The 24487-nt window shown below is 35.5% G+C and overlaps 1 long non-coding RNA gene and 1 other non-coding gene across 2 annotated transcripts in view; both read left to right on the plus strand.

The window, feature by feature from the left end:
• The first annotated feature begins 1299 nt into the window (after nucleotides 1–1299).
• Nucleotides 1300–24487, plus strand: part of LOC18424270 (G-patch domain-containing protein 1) — a 30380-nt gene continuing 7192 nt past the window's right edge. The window contains exons 1-12 of the transcript XR_016040204.1: nucleotides 1300–1618; nucleotides 1708–1830; nucleotides 1936–2009; nucleotides 13797–13921; nucleotides 14957–15041; nucleotides 15128–15207; nucleotides 15420–15444; nucleotides 15561–15639; nucleotides 15761–15827; nucleotides 21238–21328; nucleotides 22904–22970; nucleotides 23465–23663. This is a non-coding gene — a transcript (G-patch domain-containing protein 1). The remainder of the gene's footprint in view (nucleotides 1619–1707; nucleotides 1831–1935; nucleotides 2010–13796; nucleotides 13922–14956; nucleotides 15042–15127; nucleotides 15208–15419; nucleotides 15445–15560; nucleotides 15640–15760; nucleotides 15828–21237; nucleotides 21329–22903; nucleotides 22971–23464; nucleotides 23664–24487) is intronic.
• On the plus strand, nucleotides 17183–19290 carry LOC148780368 (uncharacterized). Its single transcript, XR_016040640.1, has 2 exons — nucleotides 17183–18074; nucleotides 18166–19290. It is a non-coding gene; the product is annotated as an uncharacterized LOC148780368 (long non-coding RNA).

Below are 24487 nucleotides of genomic sequence, written 5' to 3' on the forward strand. Positions count from 1 at the left end.
ATTTCTGTAACAAGGAAATGTGTAGTGGTATATATATCCTAAAAGAGCACCTTACTTGGGTAAAGGGTAATATCACCAGCTATAAAGAAGTGCTATCGACAGTAAAACAACAAATGTTAAAATTAATTATTGATGGGAAAGGAAAAAAGGAGCATAGAGAAATGGATGCGAATGAGCTAGGGAGGGGGTACGAAAGTCCAATAGATGAGGATGAGGACCAAGAAGCAGAGTTCGAGGTGCAAATGGAACGAGCTAAGATTGCCAGCCTCCAAGAGCTGAATTATAAACAAATGAAAATTCAACAGAAGTATAGGAGAAGGGATGGTACATCCACTAGCCATCAGATTCAACAACATGTAGTACTGGGTAGGGGAGGATGCGGGCCTTCATTGCTTATGTCAACATCTAGTAGATTAAGGCGTAGTTTCTCTAGTCGTCCATCCTCTTATAGTCAGCCATCTACTACGCACTGATATGAACCAAGAGATGTGCCACCAATGACTCGCGAACCCTCTAGACTTGATCCCCACAAGCCACAATATCATCAAAATAAATAAAATTTTCATCAGCAGGTATATTAATAGAAAAGGCGAAAAGGATGATTAACATATTCTGGTATATAATGCACTGTCATTTAATTCTACGAGCTTAGACTTCTACCTATAGATGATATCTGTTATAGCTAAGACAAGGCTAGGTGTTAGAGGCCCAACTGCGAAGGAGCATGCAGGGCCATGTTTAGAAGCTATTGTTTAGGATATCGATAAGCATATTGCGCAGTTCAAGGTATGTTGGTCAGGTACAGTAGTGACCATCATGACATATGGTTGGAAGGACAAGTCCCACAGGTATCTTGTCAATTTTTTAATAAGTTTCCCTAAGGGCATTGTTTACCACTCGAGCATTGACTTATTAAGAAATAATCATACTGGAAGACTGATATGCACACCTTGGACAAGATTGTAGATGAGGTTGGGCTTGAAAATGTGGTCCAAGTAGTGACTGACAATGCTGCAAACTACAGAAAAGCAGACTTGGTGCTAATGGAGAGAAGACCCAATCATTATTAGACTCCATGTATTATCATTGTATTAATTTGATGTTTAAAGATATAAGGAAGCTGAAGAGGGTTAAAATTTATATTTTAAAGTGCAAGTTGTTTTACAAGATTCATATACAATCACACATACCTCCATGCTTTGATGAGGAAGCATTGCATACGAGAGACTGTTAAAGAGTCCACTACTACGTTCGCCACAACGTTCCTTACTATACAATCAATATTGGACAACAAGGCAGGATTGAGGTCAATGATACGCTCTAATGAGTGGCAGACTGATAGAGCAGCAACGAGTCAACATGGAAAGCAAGTTGAAACCATCCTTATCGATCAGAGGTTCTAGGCTCTATGCAACAATGTTGTTTCTGTAACTGAACCTTTAATGTGGGTGTTGAGGTTAGCCGACTCTGATGATAAACCCGCAATGGGGTTTTTGGTTCGATGCAATGAGACACGCAAGAAAATTTATATTTCAAAATAACATATGGACTGAAGAGATATTGAAGATCGTTGATAGTAGGTGGAGAGACCAACTGCATCGGGATATCCATGCAGCAAGTAAGTTATGATTTATCGTCGCAATTCATGATTCTTTCTCAGCTCTGAGTATATTTGCTGTAATTAATAATATAACAAACCATGTTCAGGGTTCATTCTTAATCCACAAAACTTGTACTCCAATGCCACCTTAGATGATGCAGATATCATGGAGGGGGTGAGAAACTGCATCTACAAGCTTGAGCCTGATCTTGAAGATGGAGTGTATGCAGGTAAACCTTAATCAAAACGTGTCTGTAATAAAATTTCAATTTAGAATAATAAATTGTATTTCTATGTTGTACTAATTTCTTGTATTCGCTTCTTGTTATTTGTAGCTTATCATGTACATGGAAAAAAATGGGGAATTTGCATAGAGTATGCCAAAAAAGTTGCTGGAAAATTCACCCAGGTTAGTTTTAGGTTAAAATTTGCAATAGTTTAGTACAATTCTATATGTGGTTTTTTTAAATCAATTTATTTTCTATTGTTAAGTATTTTTATATTTGTCTGTGTCAGCACAATGGTGGTTGATACACGGAATTCGAACAAAGCAATTGCAAAAGATTGCAGATAGAGTTTTGAGTCAAACTTGTGCTTCCTCGGGATGTGACAGAAACTAAAGTACATTTTAGTGAATACATACCCAGAGACGGAATAGGTTAAAAACTCAGACGCTGCACAACTTGGAGTACGTTCTTTACAACTTGAAATTGAGAGAGAGACATATAAAGATGACCCCCACAGATTATACGCCAATCAACCTTGATTACATCGTTTGGAGGGACATCATCGATGAGTGGGTATCACAAAGGACCTTGCTATTAGACCATCATTTTATTAATGGGGCAGTTGTCGATATGGATGATAATGCAGATGTTGCAGCATCCAATGAAGGGGACATTGCAGTGGATATGGATACTGACTGTGACGATTATACACAGGATGAAGATGAGGTACATGATGACGAGAAGACAGATGGGACAATGGAAAACGACTGGCAAGATCTAGTCGTCCAAGAATGTGAAGGGGCGCAACATGATGCAGTGCCCGATGATTAGGAAGATTCAATGAGATTGGCTCAGGAGGAAGTCCATGCATCGAAGCATAGTAGTTACTCGACAAGGGAGAGATGAAGTCGTAGCTGTCACCGTAACGTCATTATTCATGATAATGATAATATTGAAGTTGCTGAGAGCCATAACATAGAACCGGGTAACATAGAATAAGGTGGAGTAACACAGAACAGGGTGGGGGAAAGCATGAAGGGTGGACGAGTCTAGGAGACTTTAGCCAAGGGGGTACTACGAGAAATGTTTCTAACTGGCGAGGGGGCACAACTACGGCATTACAGACTCCACCAGGCCTTACAGTTTTCGCCCTGTAAACCTTGATAGTGAAACATAACAATACCTTGATCCCCCTTGCCACTCTCATTACTATTAGCCATTGTTAATTGGACTTTGTAACTTCATCAATCGAATTAATGTCAAATTATAAATTATCTTGCATATCTCCATAGTATTCAACTATTAATTTATATGAAAAGTTGTTTCAAAAAGTTTTTGTAAGATAAATGCATGTAATATGATAGCATAAACTTAATCTAAGTTTTCTATTTTTTTAAATTTTTGTTTTGGATTTTTTATCTATTTTAAAAAAAAATCTACTTGACCGGTTAGTCCGGTTAATCTCCCCTCGTTAGACTTGTTCTGGTTCAAACCGCTTCCAGCCCCATGTTCGGTTAACCATTCCGGTTCGATTTTGCAAACCTTGGTAAAACTTATCATGAATTCTGGACATACAATATTGCCGACCCCAATTATTTGGGGAAAATGCTATGAATATGAATATAAATGGTGTCATAGTATACAATCCTATTATATAAAAAATTATATACAATGAGACCATTTACTTTTGATACAAGGAGGTTAGAATTATTTACAACCATCCAAAGAAAAATATGATAGCTTTGGTATGTCACAAAGTTCGAGAAAATTTCTTTTGAAGTTTGAGTTTGGTCAATGGAATAAATGCGTCCATCTAATTTCACATTCAAAGGTCAAGATTTTATGGTGACCTTGTATTAAATAATAAAGGAAAAAGTTTATAAAGAGCCAAGTCTATAAACAATCAAATTCGAGCCTACCTAAAAAATTTCACTAGAAGAGGTCGTTTTGATGCCCAAATATCTTCAAATTGATGATTTTGATATTAAGATGCATGGACATGAGAAAAATGGATTTTAAATTTTGGAAATAGTGCATCTTGTAATGCATTTTTAAACCGTTAATTTTCAAGATTTTCACGTTTTCATATCTACCCTATCTACACTATTTTTTAAGCTGTAAATTTTATAATAACTATAAAAATATATTTTAAGGCTATCACAAAGATTTCCAGTATTGAAACCATATTTCTCGGCATTATATTAAGGTAGGTTCTAATTTCATTGTCTAGAGCCTAGGGTCTATACAAACCGCACCCAAAGATAAATGGTATCATTTATACTTTTCCATTATATAAAGGACCCGGTTTCTATGCGGCCAAGCTCGCATTTGTAGAAATGCGGGCCTCTTAATAAATCTATTTTTGAGATAGATTTTAAGACTTAATTTTTAAGGATATGTAAACTCTAACATGGAGAGCACGAATATGAAAAAATAAATAAGAATAAACACTTGAACTAATAATTCTAGTAAGAAAACATTTGGACCATTAGTTTCGATTGTTTTTAGATGAAACACCTACTTGCATCCATCTTTAGAATAGATGCTTTACACTTTCTTGACTGCATGTGTAGAAATGCGGTCCAGCCCGCATGAAACAATTTTCTATGTATAAAAGATTTGGTTTCTATGCGGCCAAGCTCGCATATGTAGAAATGCGGGCTTCTCAACAAATCTGTTTTTGAGATAGATTTTAGAGAAAATTGCGTAGAAATCCGTTATGGTTTACGTTATTACGTTTACACCAAATTGTTTCCGTTATTACAAAAATGTATGTTTTTTACCTTCTATAACACTATTTTTTAAAAAAGACAACTTCACCCCTTTTTGGATGCTCAACATTCGAAAATAGGCTTTAAAAAAAACGTTCACTTTCCTATTTTCGGATGTTCAACATCCGAATTTATGGGATTTTCGGATGTTGAACATCCGAAAATAGCACGACAGTATCTTTCACTTCCTCTTCTCTATTTTTTGCGTTTTTGTTCATTGTTTCAGTGTGCTTCATGTGTGAGTGATTTTGTGCGCCTATTTGATCTCTTATTGGTAAAGAATAGTAGATAGTTCATAGATTTTGATTTTCAATAGTGTACGTCTTTGGCAGACATCATTTCTTGGATTTTGAAGCCATTTCATATAGTGAAGGTATATGGGTCGATTTTTTATATTTAGATTGCCACCTAATTTTTTGTTAGGGTTTATACTCGAGCATACTAGTTTTTTCTCGTGATTTTGGTATAGATTGAATTAATTTGTGGCTCCATTGTAATTGAAATAGATTTGTAAAATTTGAGGGTTTTGAGAACTTGGAATTTTGTGGTCTCTGTAGAACTGTAAATTACTTAAATTTGGGGGTTTATACTCTTAGATAGTCTTAAGCACATATTTGTGTTAGATTTAGTGATATTTTAGTAAATGGTTGATTTTTGTAGTTGATAGATTGAGTAGCTTAAAAATTAAAATTTGTATGTGATTTATGATTCAAGTACATATTTACTTTGAACATTTTGCAAAGTATTTATTGAGTAAATTTATTTGAATTATGATTTATGATTTATGATTTATGATTTATGATTTATGATTCAAGTAACAATGACTACATTTTACAAAATAATTCGTATCTAGATTTATGATTGAAGTACATATTTACTTCGGACATATAAACATTGTGAAATGTATTTATCTATAATCTTTTTTGTTAACTCAAGAAAAAGTTGTGTATTGGTCCTAGGATTGTTAATCATACATAGAAAGACATTTCTATGTATGAAACATTTCATAAAATAGCACCATTTACAGATTAATGGAGTATTTCTTCTTTTGGATACTTGTCAAATAGGTTATATGATTACGTGCTTTTATCTCTATAGTTTGTCTCATTAGGACTGATATTCATATCTATAGTTAGGAAATTTGTTTTCATGTCTCTTGTGATTCTGATCCTTTCTAGTTGATCTATGATTGTGGTTGTCTTATCAGACAAATCCTATATATTTTCGTGACTAAATTTATGATTGAAGCACATATTTAGTTTGAACATTTTAACATTGTATGTGATTTATGTGACTTATATTTTGGATAGAATAATTCGTGACTAGATTTATTTGAGAGCTCATTCGATTTGTGACTTAGCATTGTTTCATTAATTATTTACGCAAATGCATTATGAGGTATTGTTGTCTCGATATTAATTCCATTGTATTATCATGTTCTTTTGATAGAGTAGTATTAGGTTATGGTCTGTAACACCAGTTTATGGTCTAAAATTTATAAATTTTTCTGTTTAATAATAGCATGTCATTATTGTTTTTTTGTTATTCAGTTAATTTTTGCATATGTAACCTTATGATTAACATGGTGACCATATGGGATGTCAATGAATATGAATCGTTTACATCCCATTGGAGGATATCCAAGAGGTCCTCATGACCCTAGTTTGCTACAACTTCATCATGAACATGCATCATATTTCATATGGGAAGGACAAATATATACATATATTCAACTGCCGTTTCTATTAATTTATTATTTTTAAATAAATTGTAGTTAGGTTCAAACATTCTATGAGAAGTACATATATATGTATTAAGACTAATATGTTGTCTATTTGTTGTATTTCAAGAGAAACAAGAAATTCGAATTGATGAGAAGACTTATCAGTTAAACGAATATAATCTAACAGAAGAGCAAGTTCAATTAGTAAACGCATATGGGTTGGGTGTGTTATCTATTATTCGGCCAGACCAAATTAATCATCTTTTGGTCTCAGCTAATGTAGAGAGGTGGCGTTTTGAGACCAATACATTTCATTTCAATATTTTTATTGGTAAGATGATACCAACGCTATTTAATGTATATGAGATATTAGGATTAGTTGTAGATGGCAAGCCAGTTACATGTCATCCTATCAAAGACCTGTGACAGTATATAAAAGACATTTTGGGTATAGTCCCTGATGGCAACCTGGCAGTTCTGAGGCATACATGGTTGAAGGTGAATTTTAAGGAATTGCCACCTGATGCAACCACTGTTGAAGTTTATAGATATACTCGAGCATATATGCTCTTCCTCATCAGCGTCACCATATTCGCTGATGTATCAGTTTCAACAGTGCCAACAAGGCACTTGCAATTTTTTGAAGATATTGAGGGAGGCCACATATGCTTGGGGTGCTGCAACCCTTGCATTCCTCTATCTCTCGCTTGGAAAAGTTTATACTTTTAAGTGAAGACATTTTATTGGTTAAGCCACTCTCATGCAGGTAACCTTTTTTTTCTTGGTATATGACATAAGCGTAATAGTTTAGACTGAGTTTCTAAAATATTGAATATTTATCATATCTTAATTTATTGTAGTGTTGGTCGTATAAGCATATTATGCATATGAGGCCCATACAGCATAGTATCTCTCCAAATATTCCTAGGGCCAAGAGATGGGAGTCTTTCGAAGATTTATCATGACAATCCACATAACCTAATGCCTCCCATCATACAAGAATTTGATAACCTCCAACCTAATGAGGTTAATGTAGAATTTGATATTGATTACTTTTACATGTATTTAAGTATTTGTAATTATTTTTATTGGCTGATTGTATATCATATAACATGTAATATGGAATCGATATTTCAAGCTTGATGAGGTCATTTCAGATGATAGGCAGCAGGCATATCAAACTGCATTGTGCATAATAATGCTCATATTTGACGATATTGCCAAGCTGTACATGCCAGATTGTGTACGCTGGCAATTTGGAGCTAAACATGGCATTCCTAGAAATCCTTTGGTTGTTAGTAAGAGGGCTAGCAGATAAGGTGGACATCGAGATTGGCGAACAGTGAATGCAGACAAAATCCAACACTGGTTGACTTGCCATGACCGCATGATGCCTGAAATTTTAGAAGATACTGACAATGGGTTGCCCTCAGAGGACAACAAGGCCTAGTACAACCTAGTGTTCCATCCTATAATCCATAATGTCCCTAACCCACCCAAAGATATATTGCAATGTCATAACCAGGAAGAAGAAGAAGATGTGGTTCCTGCTCATGAACCACAATATATAATAAGACCTCGAGGTTATGAGGATATGTTGGTATGTTTATATTGATCTACAAATTCTTATACTCTTGTACTTATCTATTAGTTCCATAAAATTGTTAAATATATTAATTACCTATCTTGTTTTTGCATGTTAGTGCAGTTCAGGCATATTTACAATCATATTAGCAGAGGCACTTACACTTACACAGAAGTGGTATCCAATAGTTTATAATCGCATTAACAACACGTTTGACGTTGTCTAAGTTTGTGCATGTGGATATGGATGACGTAGATGCTAAGATGGAAGATTTGCAACGTGAATATAATGACGAAGGTGTACCTGACGAGGCCAGACATGATGTAATGGGTGAAAGTAGTCGGGCTGTAGAAGACCTAGATTCATCTACACACCATGCAGTTGAGGAACCCAAAAGATATAACACACGAAAGAAATAGTATCAACCTAAGCCCTTGTAATGTATTGGAACACTTGGTCATTTTGACCGCTGCAATGTATTGCCCAATTTGTTGAATGAATTTTGTTAAGTAGAATTTGGTTAAGTCTTAAGTAGAATTTGGTTAAGTCTTAAGTAGAATTTGGTCAAGTCTTTCTACTTTCGTTTAAGTCTTTCTTTCTACTTTCGTTTAGGCCTTTACATATTAATCAAGTTTGTGGTTTGGTGCATATTAAAAGTGTTTAATTTGAGTTTCTGAAAATAATCATTGAGAGGTGAAGACTGGTAGTAATTGAAGTGTAATAGGTTGAGCAAGAAATGTTCCATTAATAGTCAATTTATTCAGAAGAAATAATCATCTTGGATGTAGGGCTAGCTTTCTTTTCATTGATATATAATTCATGCTGAGATAAGTCTCTAATGGTGGATCTATCCACCTTGATTTGTTGATTTCAATGTGCACATGTGGCCATGTACAAGTTGGGCAGAAATTTTATCAGTTCAGTAGATTTGCCATGAACATGATAGGAAAACTGAGCTAGGAAAAAAAATCTGACAGAAATCATTTTCGGATATGACTATCAAAATCCAGGAAGTTCTTGGATTTTAGCAGCGATGTTTTGCGATGTTTTTTGATGTTGAATATCTGAAAATATCGAATTTTCGGATGTTCGACATCCGAAAATATCATATTTTCAGATGTTCAAATCCGAAAATAGGACTGTCAAAATTCAGGAAGTTCTTGGATTTTAGCAATGATATTTTCGGATGTTGAACATACAAATATTGACTTTTCGGATGTCCAACATTCGAAATAGATATTTTTTTATGTTCAACATCTGAAAATATGAATGTCAAAATCCAGAAAGTTCTTGGATTTTAGCAGTGATGTTTTTGGATGCTCTATCAAATTTTCGGATGTCCAATATCCGAAATAGTTTTTGGATGTTGGAAATCCAAAAATATGATATTTTCAATGTTCAACATCCGAAAATATGACTGTCAAAATCCAGGAAGTTCCTGGATTTTAGCAGTGATGTTTTCGGATGTTGAACATTCGAAGATATCAAATTTTCGAATGTCTAACATCCAAAAATATCACTGCTAAAATTCAAGAGCTTCTTGGATTTTTCACATTCATATTTTCGGATGTTAAACATCCGAAAATATTGAATTTTGGGATGTTCAACATCTGAAAATAGGACTGTCAAAATTCAGGAAGTTCCAGGATTTTAGCAGTGATATTTTCTGATGAAAATGGATTCAGATGTTGTTTTGATGTCCACATATACTCAAGTTGATCATCTAGACGTCAAGATGCATAGACATGAGAAAAAATGTACTTCAAGGTATGGAAATAGTGCATCTTATAACACATTTTTGGATGCATGGACATGAGAAAAATGCATTTTTTAAGCCTTACATCTTATAAGAGAAGATGAAAATTTATTTTAAGGCTATCACAACGATTTCTAAAATGCCAAACTCATAATAGTTTTAGAAGGGGCTCCAAATTCTCCATTGGAAGATTATGACAACAAAGAATTCCAATTGCGTTAACACAATATTGACAATAAAGACACAACATTCACTCCATTCATTAATTCATAAAATTCATAATACGAAACAAAAACACAATATTGACAACAAGTAATTCACTATATCAGTTCTCTGCATGTCTTCCTATTGTGATCCACTTTGTTGCATCGTTTGCACTTCAAAGGCCTGGTGATCGACTGTTCGGTCTCGGATATTCTTCGTTGCTTCTTTGTCCTTCTGGGAAGGCGTGTAGTCCTTGGTGACAACATTATTCGGTTGTATATACCTGTCAACTCAATATCATTCGGAACAGGCCCAAAGGGAGTTTCAAAGGCCCTTTCAAAGTATTCCACTGCGAAATACTTAAGGCAGTATACAATGGGATCCAAATGCATATGGTTAATAGTCGCAATGGCATGAGCATACGGAATGCCACTGAGTTGCCATTTTCTACAACTGTACGTCCAATGCATTAAATCGACAACATACTTCTTATCAAGATAGTGGATCTCAAACTGCGTGTCCATGGCAGATATAACTGTGTGAAAAAATCGAGCCTTCATCTTTCGCAAGTCGAGTAATTCTTGGGCCTGCGGTACTAGTATGCTACTCCGAGTATTACCTAACTCCCTCTTCTCTTCAAACCTGGTCATCAACTGTACCCTTATTTCTTCACATTTTGTAATGATTGGCTTCTCTCGAGCAGATAAATCCAAGTATTGAAAGACTCGGTTATGTTTGAGGTAAGATGACTGTATCTAGACACTGTAAAATAGGCATCTGCCCAAAATTTAGGGGGAATATTCTTAATCCACTCATATGCTTCTGGGTCGTCACACTGTATATCAAACATTAGTTTTTCAAACCCACCAATGTTCGCTTTATGGGCAGCCTTCAAAAGCAGTATCAACAATACTTCAGTATTTGCTGACTTCTTCATAAAGCCCTTAAAGTTCTCTCCCATATGTCGCATGCATAATGATCGAAAACATGTGGGAAAGTATTTTTCTATTGCTTCTGGCAAGCTTTTCTGTCGATTTGATGCAAACTTCGGTTCTCGGGTTGGTTCTTTGGATCTTCTTAATTTACAGTGGGAGGTCATGGTATTGTTGTTCATGTGATACATCTGTCATCTCTCTAGCAACCTCTTTTCCTCGCCAAGCTTGCATGTAAGAAAGCCTGACCCCGTGATCACGTTGAACATATTTTACGATGTCTTTTGCTTTAATTTTTGGTTGGTCAAGAAGGCGGCCTTTAATCTTTTGTGCTATCCAATCACTACGAGCTAGTGGGTGATAGACTCTCCCCATTTGACTACTACATGTGTGCGCCCTAACCATAGACTTCACTTCAAAGTATGCGGTACTACCAACTCGTAAGCACCGCACTTGCCATGTGCATCCATTTGCTTCGGAACTTGCCCACACCCGTCCCAATTCACTTTTGTCAAACTTTAGAACAAAATTGTTGTGGATTGCAAAATCAACTAGATGATGCCGACATTCATTAACATTTTCAAAAAATTGTTCAACATTCAATTGAACGTCATTGCTAACTCTTCTACATAGACTCTCTAGTGGTTCAATATCCTCCATATCACACTCTGGTACAAATGCAGGGTTGGGCGCCACTTAAATGTTTTGATCTTGCTCAGGTAAAATGTTACGCCGACTGAGTGTAAGATGAAGCAACAATTTCTGCATATATAAGATAAAAATAAGGCAATTTACAGATGAAAAATAAATTGTAGACATACATTTTCCTTGAAGATGGGCCCTCATCAATAGATTCTTGTTGTGGCTCCATTGTAGCAGCAATATACACTGCAATTCTCGAAGATTCCCCTCGCAACATTAAAGATACATCCTTATCATCACTTACATCAATCAAATCAAGCCCACTAGATAGACTTGTGTTGTGGTATATAATAGCTAATTTGTTTGGATCACACTTGGTTAAATTTTCAAAATGACTTTTTAGTTCCTCCAATGAACTACTCCCATTATACTTGGTGACTTTTAATTTTCTCCCTTTATAAATAACACGTATGTCGTTTGCATTTATCTCAAATAACCCCCCATATTGGCATACTAGTTGCACTCCCTCAGTAGCCATCGTAAATACTACTGTATTAAATGAATAATAAAATTTGTGTTACAAAAAATCAATACAAAAAAATTATCAAAAATTGGGATATTTTAAACTACTTTAGGGTTCATAAAATCTGAGTATTATATAATAGATTGAAATAGTGTACTATTAAAATTGTGACTAATAAACATTAAATAAAAGAAAACAACAAATACTCACATAAACACAAAAAAACAACAAATTTTAATACAAACAAACAAGTTTAACAATTATTTAGCCAAAACAAAAGATATAATGTATCAACATGATACAAATAACAAATAATTATATAAAATAAACAAATTCATCAATATTAAACAAATTTCATTTATTAATAAAAAATACACAACAAATATTAATAAAAAAATATAATATCATATAAAATAACTGATAATAAACATAAATTAATCAACAATATAAGACAATAATAAGAACGATACCAATCACGTACAAATAGTGAGTCAATCTTTTCAACTTTGTGGGTTATGTATGAGGAGACAATGAAGGCGGTATGCTGTGCCAATGATCCGTTTTCCCCAATTTTATATATAAAAAAAACTTCCGCCAGTTAGCGGTAAAGTTGGTGCAAACTATTTCGGATGTTCAACATCCGAAAATCTCAAAAATTTGGATGTTGAACGTCCAAAAATAGGAAAAACACTGTTGCAGTTGCGGCTAATTTCGGATGCTCAACATCCAAAAATATTAGAAATTCGGATGTTGAACATCTGAAAAAGAGCAAATTTGTATTTTTTAAAAAATAGCGTTATGGAAGATAAAAAACGGGCACTTTTGTAATAATGGAAACTATTTTGTGTAACCGCAATAACGTAAACTATTACGGAATTCTACGTTGTTTTCTCTAGATTTTAAGACTTCAATTTTTAAGAACATGTAATCTCTAACATGGAGATCATGAATATGAAAAAATAAAATTTTAAAATTAGAAATAATAATTTTAGAAAAAAAACATTTGGACCGTTAGTTTACATTGTTTTTAGATAGAATACCTACTTCCATCCATCTTTAGGATGGATGTAAACACTGCTGAACCGCATATGCACAAATGCAGTCTAGCGCGCATGAAACAATTCTCCTTCTATAAATACCAGGAACAAAATTTTTTTAGGGAAAATTACATACATATCCGTTATACTTTATGTTATTACGAATGTACCGAATAGTATCCGTTATTACATGCATGTCTGTTTTTTACCGTTTATAATGCGATTTTAAAAAAGACGACTTTATCATTTTCGGATATTGAACAACCGAATTGGAGGGTTTTTCAGATATTCAACATCTGAAAATGTGCAGAAAGTTTAACGTCCACATTCCCATTTTTGGATGTTCCCATTTTCGGATGTTCTGTTGAATATCCGAAAATGGTTTCGGATCTTGAAAATCCGAAAATATCACATTTTCAGATGTTCAACTTCCAAAAATGGGACTTTGAAATTTCAGAAGGTCTCTGGAATTTTGCAGTCATTTTCAGATGATGAACATCCGAAAATATGACATTTTCGGATGTTCAACATCTGAAACTATTTTCTGAAATGTGATTGCGAACATCCGCGAAACCATTCAATTCGGATGTTTAACACCAGAAAATTGAAATGTTAATGTTAAATTTTCGGCCCATTTTCGGATATTGAACATCCGAAAAACCTTCCAATTCGGTTGTTCAACATCCGAAAAAGGTAGAGATACATCTGTAATAACGCAAAGTATAACGGATATGCATGTAATTTTCTCGTTTTTTTTAACTTTCAAATGCTTAACGTGCTTCTCCCTCTATCCCAGCACTCATCACAGCAAGCAGAGAGAGAGAGAGCGACAGAGCAGAAGCAATGGCGGCACCACAAGCTCCAATGTGTTGCGTTGGAGTGGCCAGGGAGTCTTCTGCCTTTCACCTCATGAAACAAATGGTAACCTTTGTCATTCACTTTCCCTTGGAATTCCAGGTTTAGGGTTAAACAATGTTGGAAGCTTAGTTTTATATACTTTTGCTTCGAGGTATGGATTTTGAGGTTTTCAGATGCTATTCATTTTCAATTGAACGGGGAAGCATGTATTTTGTGCTTCTTGGATTAGGTTTATTATTTGAAATACGGTATCGTCCTTTTTCTGGATTTTGGAGATTATATTCTCACATGTATGGGTGTATTTCTTTCTATTATGAAATTTAAAAGCAGCTCAGCATGATTGTGAAAGCTAAAATTTCTTCAATTTATATCTCCATGATTAAAGTAGTATTTTGAAGTACAGAATTATTTAAATTTATTAAAAAGAAGAAAAATCACTTGTCCAATGGACACTTTTCTCGAGTAAGTTGCATCGTCGGGGAAAACACAAATATTTTGATTATATCACCTTTTTCCGATAATTTGATTAGTTACCATTGATTTGATGGCCATCTATGCCGTATCTTAGCAGCCTGATTATTTTTTAATTCATTGTATGTGTTAAGAAATCAAACTTATTTCTCAGGAGTAGTGGTTCTCTCAATCTTTGCTGGTAATTAAACAACTTTCCCTGCAATCAAAAGAAGAGCCATTCTGTCTATTGGGTGTAGCGTATGCCAAATCTACCTTTTCAAGAGTCCATTAAACCTACTTCTTTCACCATTTTTTACCCTATTTGACCAGAAGACTATCAAATTATTCATTCATTATCCTCCACGTTTTGATTGGGTGTTTGATACGATGCTATATATTTATGAAATCACATCAGTAATTTCAAAAAATTTATTTTGTTTGCGAAATCACATTAGTAATTTTAAAAAATCTTATCCATGTGATAGTGCTAGATATGTTTATTGGGTGATAATGCTTGTACATTACTTCCTTGTTTTACATATCTTATTGAGTATGGGCATTTTATCTTTGAGATTCGTTTGTTAAATTGAGGTTATGAGAATCCTATTATAGATGTTAGGAAAACACTATATTATTCATTCATAGGGTTGGGAAGAAGGTGAAGGCCTTGGCAAAGACAAACAAGGGATCAAAGGATATCTGAAGGTAAAAAATAAACAAGATACTGCAGGTTTTGAGCACTGCTTTCTTATATATGGTTAAGATTTAAATCCAATGAGGTCTAAGTAGCATTTATCAATTTTTTTTTCTCAACAGGTGCAGGGTTAAATGAGGCTGCTAACAATTGGGCTTTTGATACTAGTCAATTTGTTGGTATCCTCAAGATATTAAGAGTGGTAAGGTATGGCCCTTTTGAATATCTCTAAACAATGCTAAGATTAATTATGATACTGTAGTCATGCATCCTGCTGTTTTTTTTTTGTCTTTTTTCTTCTTTGCTTGTGAAAAAACTGCACCTTTGTAAGTTGTTCTTGGAGGTTTTATGTTATAGCTGCAAGATCTTGACTCAGCTCATTACCCTGACTGTGTTTTTATCAAATATTGGCAGCAAGTAGCAGACTCTGAGGGCAAAGGTATGGCAACGGCTCAACTTTTTAATTTTTTTATAATATCATTTATATTTCTTCCATTAGCATTTTTGTCGATCTCTTGTTTCTCATGGGTGTATCACCTTGATGTACTGTTTTAGAGACAAGTTCTCTTCAAATAGATGACCAAACTCCATCAAAAGAGGGCACTATATTTAAATCCACTCGACCTCAAGGAAGGTTGATACCTTTTCTCAACTGTTCTCTTTGCATGTTTATTTTTGGTTGCATTCTGTAATCATAGTGGTCTACTATCATTTTCAAAAGATATAACTGCCTCAACATTTTATACTTGGATCAGATACAAGGAAAGGGAGAGAGGGAAGCTTGTTAATTTATATTCAGCAAAGGATCTTCAGGATAGTTTTGTATGTTCGATTCCCCCTCTTTAGCATGCATGCTGCAGTTTATCCTTTGTTTTTCATTTGATTCATCTGACTTGGGGTTCTAGAAAGTAAGAAGTTCTTAGGTAGAAAAAATTTAATTGCCTATTTTGAATTTTCTAATCCTAATAATAGGATGCTTTGAATCGTCAACAAGGTATTAGGAATATTATGATTAATGGAGAACACTTAGGAAGACCTGTGAAACTTTTGACAAGAGAGGAAGGGGCAAAGAACCCCCAAGAGTGATGGCTATAATATTCTTGAAGCAAAGTTTGTGCAATAATGAATTTACATGTTTGTATATTTTTTATATCTGAAATAGGCTTAGGCGCTATTTCATTGGAGCAAAAATAAAAAGCTTATATGATGCATTAGTAGTGTCATGCCCCTTTTCTGCCCAATATGGTTGGCTACCCTTTCACAATTATCCCATTGATTAATCACTCTCTAGTTCTCTAGCATTGAGATTTTCTCTATTATAACAAATAGGGCTATCAAGTATTTTGTCATCCTGTTCAGATATTATTGCCTTGGACAAAGTACTCATGTCATGCATTTCTGATTTGGTTAGGATGCATAATCATTTTGTCATCTCAATTGGATGTTAGTGAAAGCCCTGTTGTCCACACTTATGTTTTCTATTTATACGTTTACCTCTTTTACATGGTTTGCATGCAATGTTCTCTCTTTTCTTCCACCTTTGAAAGTTTTTTATCTAGGATCACTTGAAAATTCCCTTTCAAGTTGTTAAAGCTTTGTTATTTTGTTTTTGTCACCAACTTAGTTATTTATATCCCTTCTCTTGGGTGCCATTTTATGCATCTCTCAGTGATAGCAGATTGTGAACCTAGGCCCATCTAACGTAGGTGTTATTTGGGAGGCTCTGGGATGTTTCCACACATTTTCTTGGGCTGGTTGGGCTTTGAGACCTGATGAGGGTGGAAGCCCATGTTATCTTACCAGACTCAAGAGCTTCCCTCAGCTATGCTCCTGCCTCTCTTTGTTTTGGGCAACTCCCTTAGTGTAGTCGAAGTGCTTGGAAGAGACCTAGCAATTTGTGGCAGAGGACGTAATTTGCACCATACCAATCATGAGGCCAACTTATTGGTTGGACAATATGGCATATGAGGTGGTGATGAGGTTCCTGGCTCATTGTCAGAATTTTCGCTTTGTGCCCCCATATGCGGCTCATGCTTTTGGGAGAAAAGTTGGTCCATGAGCATGCTCATAAAGTTAATTTTCCCCCAAGGAGAAGGGAGGAAAGCGTTTTCTGTACTTTTTTTTTTTTTTTGTGAAGTCTATTGATGCGTCAGATAAGTCACATGAAGCTACATACTTGTGTGAGTTGATGGATGATATTGTAGACTTTGTTGGGTAGGTGGTACAACTTGTCACTGACAATGGTGCCAATTACTTTGCAACTAGGCATCTTTTGACTTTGAAGAGGAGGCATATATTTTGGACTTCTAATGCAGTTCACTGCCTTGGTCTCATGGTTGAGGATATAGGTACGACATCCAAATAAGTTGGGTAATTTCAAAAGCTAAGTTTTTTATTTATTTTTATCTATAGTCATACCCTAGTCCTAACCAGGATGAGGGAGTTAACAAAGAAAAAAGAGAGTGAGATCAGGAGTGACTGGATTTGCCACAAGATTTCTCACTTGACAAAGCCTATGCAAGCAAAATGGTATTCTATGTACCATGTTCACTTCGGAAAAGTGGAATAATATTAAGTGCTCAAAGCATCAAGATGGGAGAAAAGCTGAGCATATTGTCTTGAATACATCTTTTTGGAACCAAGTCTATGATGCATTGGTTGTTCCTGCCTTGTAGTAAAAGTGCTTCAATTGGTTGTTGGTGAAACAAAGCCGGCCATGGACTACATATATTAGGCAATATTTAAGGCAAAAAAAGTGGTCAAGAGGTTCTAAAGAATGATGAAACCTAATACAAGGCTATACTTGAGATTGTTTACAGGAGATGGGATAACAGCTTTACCCGCCCCTCCATGCAACTAGTTACTTTTTGAATCTTTAACTATAAGGCACCCATCCATTGAATCAAATCGTATAAATTATAATAAATTGTAGATTCTTAGATGTGGTAGAGAGTTTGGTCCCTGACCCATCTATCCAAGGTGAGATCCATCATGAATTGATCACATTCAAGTGTGCATTGGGAAACTTTGGAAGAGACATCGCTCGAAACAAGGATACTAGACAACCAGGTAACTGAAAAAGCGAAAAGTATCTTCTTTGTTTTGTTTTGCTTGTATAGTTCTGTTATATAAATAATTAAATATTTAAAATAATATGCAGCTACATGGTAGGCGTCATATGGAAGCGAGACACCAAATCTTCAACATGTTGAGCTTCACATGTGGTTCATTTGGCTGTGGACACAATTGGAGTGCATTTGTGCATGTATCCTTATTCTTGGTTTTCAAATTTATAAAATCTAGGAAGACTCCGATTATCGTCATATGGAAGCGAGACACCAAATCTTCAACATGTTGAGCTTCACATGTGGTTCATTTGGCTGTGGACACAATTGGAGTGCATTTGTGCATGTATCCTTATTCTTGGTTTTCAAATTTATAAAATCTAGGAAGACTCCAATTATCGTTATTCAAGCGGTATCACAGGTAATCTTTCCTTTCGTCGTTCTGGCAAGGGTTTGAAGAGGGGCTCGGTAGCTAGGAAAGTCAAGTCAGGGAGGAAGGCACTGTACTATTGGGCAAGTAGTGGTTGTAGTCTCGGCTTTCTTGTAGCTTTGGGGATTGGGATGTGCACTTTTGGCTTCAAGCTCTAAAAAATAACATTTTTTTTTCTCTTTTGCTTGTTTCCTTGCTTTTTATCACAACTCCATACAAAAAAAGAAATACTCTTGAGTAGAAGAAGTCGAGTGATCTTGTGTATGTGCTTGATATAATGAGAGCCTCAGGGAGCTGCATTTGAAGCCCATGGATGTCAACCCAATTGATAGGATGATCTTGAGGCAAGGGCACAAGTGAGTGGCCTGTGGATCCTGAATATTGGTGTGTGTTTGAGGGTGAGGACTTATGTGGTTTGATGTCAAGGCACGCCACAGGAGTTGGAGAAGAAGTAAGGCCAGACACTGGAACACGAAAGAAAAAAGGTAGATCCTGTCGCATTTCATTTCCAAAGGTTGAGAAGGAGGCCGACTCAGAGGAGACTGAGGAAGACGAAGTATATGTGGACAGGGCGATTATGCTGATGATGAGGCCTCTAAATCCTTGGCTTTAGATGTGGGAGATGCACAGGCATATGAAGAATCATCATATGACTTGTTTGATTGAGGGTTGAGACTTGACAGTTGATTATCTTTGTTTTTTATTATCTTCATAAACTTTCAGTGGTTGTATCAATCTTTGGAATTCAAAGTCTAAAAGTTTGAAATTTTGGATGTTTATGTGAAGTTTGGAATTTTGGATATGTTAATTGAGGTGGAATAGATTGCTTTGCTTTACATGTTAATTGTAATAAAGTTTAGGAACAAACTCTATTACTCTTTGTGTGTGTGGAACGCAGGTCTTCCAATTTGTAAACCTTAACATGGTTTGCTGGATTATAAATCCATTTTAGAAATCCCACAAATCTTTGACTGTTCCGGACTACAAGGTAGATTATTGGGAAATAACCTCCTAGATTTTAGAAACCTTGCATGAATATGGGTTTTATGTTGGGAAATGCTTGAAACAACCAAATATTCTATATGAATGATCTTAAATGAAATGCAGTAACACATACACCTTTTAATGGCTTTATGAAATCACTTGGATTCATCTTTAGACTGTCTAAATCAAACCACGGAATGCTAACCTTTAATTTCTACCTTATAATGTAATAGGGGTAGGTTTCTGTGGACCTGGATGAACTGTCTTCAAGAGTTTCTCCACAATGCTCATTTTCTAAGATTTATTCAAATGTGGCTTTGATTCAGTGTTAATATAGTCTAACTCTTTTAGTAAATGAGGATGGAGAAGACAAGGGCATAGAACTTTTACGCTTTTCGGAAATGCTTTCATTCATTTTGGATTATGGGTACAAAACTGTTTGGATTTACATATACATGTGTTGTAACTAAAGATGAATTTGGGCAACTGCATGCTGACTTACCTTTTTTTGTGAACAGCAGCGACATAATGGCTTAGATGCACATAGTATGCTAAGCAATGACTAAAGTAAACAACACGCTAGCACACATGTGACGTTTGTATAAGGCGTCAAACTTATACTATTGAAGCAGAGCGTATCTTAAAACTATGTCGAAAGCTGCAGTTTTGGTGCTGGAAAACCTTCCCATGGCATGAAAATCTATTATCTCCTCTAATTATGAATTTTAAAGCTCCAAAAACAACACATATTAGGCAGATATATAAACAATTAATTTTTTTGAAAATGGACGGCTCAGATAATGCATTAGAGATGATCAATTGAGGATTTCTTATTATTGTAGCAACTGATGGATTATTGAGGTGTGCCTTAGTTTAATAGTACAAGGTTGACACCTTATATGAACTTTTAGGTATTATTTGATAAGATTGCAACATTAAACAATCAAAGTAAGGTGCATCATAAGATGTAATTTTGGTATAAAAAATTCTAAAGATATCCTGGGAATCCATTTTCATCTCCAATTATAAAATTTTAAACTCAAAAAATGGTTCAAATCAAGTAGATCTATAAACACATGAAAATCTTGAAAATGGATTGTCCATATAATATGTTGGAGGATGCATTATTTTTGGGACTTGAAATCTCTCTTTTTTTTTATTTTTTTTATTTTCATACAACTTGATGTCGAGTTGATTGATTAAAGGGTTTTCCAACATCAACATAGCTTTTTCCGATGGTTTTTTGAGGTGCACCTTAATTCCACAATTTAAGGTTTCAACCTTGTATAAATTTTTCCTATATGTGTGTGTCCAATGACAAGATTATCCTATTAACATGTGTTTCTTTTGTTTTATCTTTATAGTTGCTCTTTGTTTTGTGTGTCTATTCAAATGGATTGCAAATGGTTGAAAGGTCCCTTCAATTGATTTTCTTTAAATTGTGTAAAACACTGAGTATCTTCGACGAGTTTTGATATATTTACTCTAATAAATCTGCTTGTCCTAAATAAACCAGTTTGATACTATCTCTTGAGAAAAAAAAAAAAACGAAAGCTAGTTTGAGTTCCATCAATGGTTTCTTTCTTTCTTCTTTTTATTCTAGACAATTAATAGGTTATTTCTTCTGAACTGTGAATAGGAAATGCCTTCAGGTAATGCATGCACAATTTTCTCTCGGTTTTTGGGGGCAAGTTGCTGTTTTCTTATGTCATAGTTCTCCTTCTTTATTTAACCCTTCGCTTTATTTTCTAAGGGCAACAAACTGGATGCAATTACACCCTCAAATGTTAATGAAGTTGAAGATCTAACAGCTGCGGTTGAGTTTCACATCTCTGATCATGAAGGTATACTGTGGAAAACATTATTAGTACTTTATAGTAAGGAGTTCTTTGAGATATTTTTGGTGCTTCTGTGTATTCATTTCTATTACTCACATTTATATTGTCTGTAATAGATTGGTTGTGAAAGCGGCAAACCAATGAATTTGTACCAGACTGCTGGGTTTGCAATTATTGGTCTCATTTTAAAGCAGACTATATGCAGGAGTTCTGAACTGTTTTTACATCATTATAATTACTTTAGACATGCTGCTGTGCCTGATGTTGAGCTTGTGGATCTCATTTAGTTTTTATCAGTTGACTAGGGTGATGAACTTGCCTAAACCTAGCTTTCTTACTTGGAATTGAGCATCACCCTATTTGCTACTATTGTAGTCACTTAGCTGAATGCTATCTTTATTACAATATATGTTTGGTAGAGTGTCCTGAATTTTAAATATACAGTGAAGCAATGAGGAGTTGATGTGCATCCTGGAGGTCCAAGAAAATCCATATTTTATCAAAAGGACATATATCTATTTGGTCTTTACTTGTATATGGATTCATAGAATTGGTAAAAACATTGCCCCAACTACAGGAGCTACTACGTTGGTAAATAGAACGACAATGTTCTTACCGCATGATCTCATGTCAAGTAATGCTTAGCTCAATATTGTTTTCCACTATAGACTTATGCTCTGTTGTGCTTCCTTCTCGTCCATGAGATGAGTGGGGGTGTATCACAAGAATTGTAAAAGCTGATAGCGGATCTGTAGTAAACGTAGCATCCGGATTGTTATATGCTCAAACCATGGAAAGTAGTAGCAAAAAATGTCATGTCTTGAAGCCTAATGACATGATATAGACTAATGTAAACAATGGGGTGATAGACAACTGATTTAGAAAAACAATATAGGTGTAGTGGCTCAAGAGCTTCCTTAAGCTGACATGCTATGCTCCTTGAACCATTGATGGTTATGTAGGGTACTAGGGTTTAATTTTGTTCTCCATGCTATTTGGTGGCGCATGCAGCCTTCTTTTATCCTTATGGATAGCTTCTTTTCCCTTTTTAGTGCCTAGGAAAATTTTTGGATCACGTCTGAGTACCTGTCTGCCACCATAAAAGCCATAGCAGTGGATCAAAAAGTGAGGCGCCTCCACTAAGCATTTTAAAAAAAAGAAGGGTGGGGTGCCTCAGCACCTAGGCAGCAACTTTAGGTGCTGATAGGCCTTTGGCATTCTGCTCTGTCGAGGTACACCGACCTGGACGGGGACCCTCTGGGTGCCCATCTATGTGAGCTATGCGATGATGCCTAAGCCAGCGGGTGCGGTGGGCAGGCAAGTGGATACTTCGTGTGTGTGTGTGGTGTTGGTTGGTTGGTTGGTTCGGTGGGTGGGTGGGTGGGTGTGAGGGAGAGAGGGTGCGCACATGTGTTTGTGTGCGTGTGTGAGAGAGAGAGAGAGAAGATATTTCATCAAACATTCTTGTGAGAATGATATTTCATCAAACATTTTGCAGGGCAAGTTGTAAACCTTTAACCCCAAACCCGAAAGTGGTAAAAAGCAATGAAATTTGAGAAACATGTCATTGGACATTTGCAGGGAATCTGTTTTATTCTCTCACTTGGACTTTCTCGTTCTCTGTCACAATGAAAGTACATGTTGCCCTGTATGCTCTTTCTCTGAAATCCATATCAAAGACATTTCATTGAACACTGGAGAGTGGTCTTTCCCTTCATTGAACACTTCGAAACCATCTCTCTCCCTCACACACACAGAGTTCATGCTGTCCCCCCCCCCCCCCCCCCCCACTCTCTCTCTCTCTCTCTCTCTTGTTTCCTAAAACCAGACAACCATGAACAACCAATGCTTCCCCCCCCCCAAAAAAAAAAAAAAAAACCATAAATTGTCTTTGGGGAGCCTCATCCATGAGGCATCCACCTTGGCCCCCAGGACCTCCTTTCGTGTTTTAAAACCCTTTATTTAGGTGCATGTGATATCTTGTAGTCTTCGTGCATTTATTGGTGGAAATATGTTCTTGGCTTTTGTGAGTTGTTGCAAAATTTAGAAATGAATTCTTTTCATTTCTCATTAACAAAATGTCCTTGTCAAGAACTGTGTATGCAGATATCTGAAATTGACACTTCCTCCATGCTTTGGCAGGAACTGCAGCAGAAGCAATCTAACATCTGATTGTTGGGGTCATCAGTATGTATTCATTTCGGGTGGTTTTCTTGGAGCACAAAATGTAAAAAGAAAAGCTACCTCAGCGAGAGGATACAAGGGTCTTGCAGCAGAAGCTGGAGATGGAAAGGTCACATTTGCTGAGGAGGATCAAGAGAAACTTTATAAGCTTGTGCAGGTGCCAATTATTTCCCACTGCAAAATATTATTATAGTACAACTATATTCCAGTCGATGCACCTTCCACAAACATTTGAAGTGGTTTTCTACTTCTGTTTAGACTTTCTTTAGATAAATGTGTGGAAGTTCTTGCATGTTTCACATGCTCGTATTTGCTATCATATCACAGTTTTGACTTGTCTAAGCAATTTTCACAGAGAGGAGTGTCATGTGGAATTTAATAAGCCATGGTTTATCAGATCGTGAGTTACTTAAAGTTTTTGTATGAAAAAGTCCCTAATGATCTTTTTTTTTCGGTAGTCTATTTGGTTGTGGCACACTATTCTGAACTGTTGGAAGAATAGTCCCTTTTTCCAGACAATACTATCTGAGGTCTTGTTTAAATATGTGCATTTGGGGACAATACCTTCTAGTGTGAGTGAGGGCTTAAAATATTTGCATAAATGATGATGCATTCAATGTAGCTTATAGTGTAACTCCAATAAGAGAAAAATAGTTGTGAAAACTGATGCATGTTCTGGAACTTTATATTGGTGCATTGCTTGCTCTAGAGTCTAGGACTTTCAATGGAGTGTGACAGGAATCTACTGCTCTTTTGTAGCCCAAGGGTTACCAGAGGAAGACAACGAAATTACTGATGTGTCTCACCAATAGTTGCACTACACTAATTGGGATGTCCATTTTTTGTTTGACATTTAACTAATTCTAATTGATTAAAAAATCTTTTTACAATTGTATATATCATATGTACTTAAAAATCTCTTCACAAAAAGTTGAGACCAGTAAGGTATTTGACATCACCCCTATTCTATAATTTGTAAAT

The sequence above is a fragment of the Amborella trichopoda genome, chromosome 9, assembly GCF_054954075.1.
Source record: "Amborella trichopoda isolate Santa Cruz 75 chromosome 9, AtrichopodaSantaCruz75HAP2 v2.0, whole genome shotgun sequence".
Taxonomy (NCBI): domain Eukaryota; kingdom Viridiplantae; phylum Streptophyta; class Magnoliopsida; order Amborellales; family Amborellaceae; genus Amborella; species Amborella trichopoda.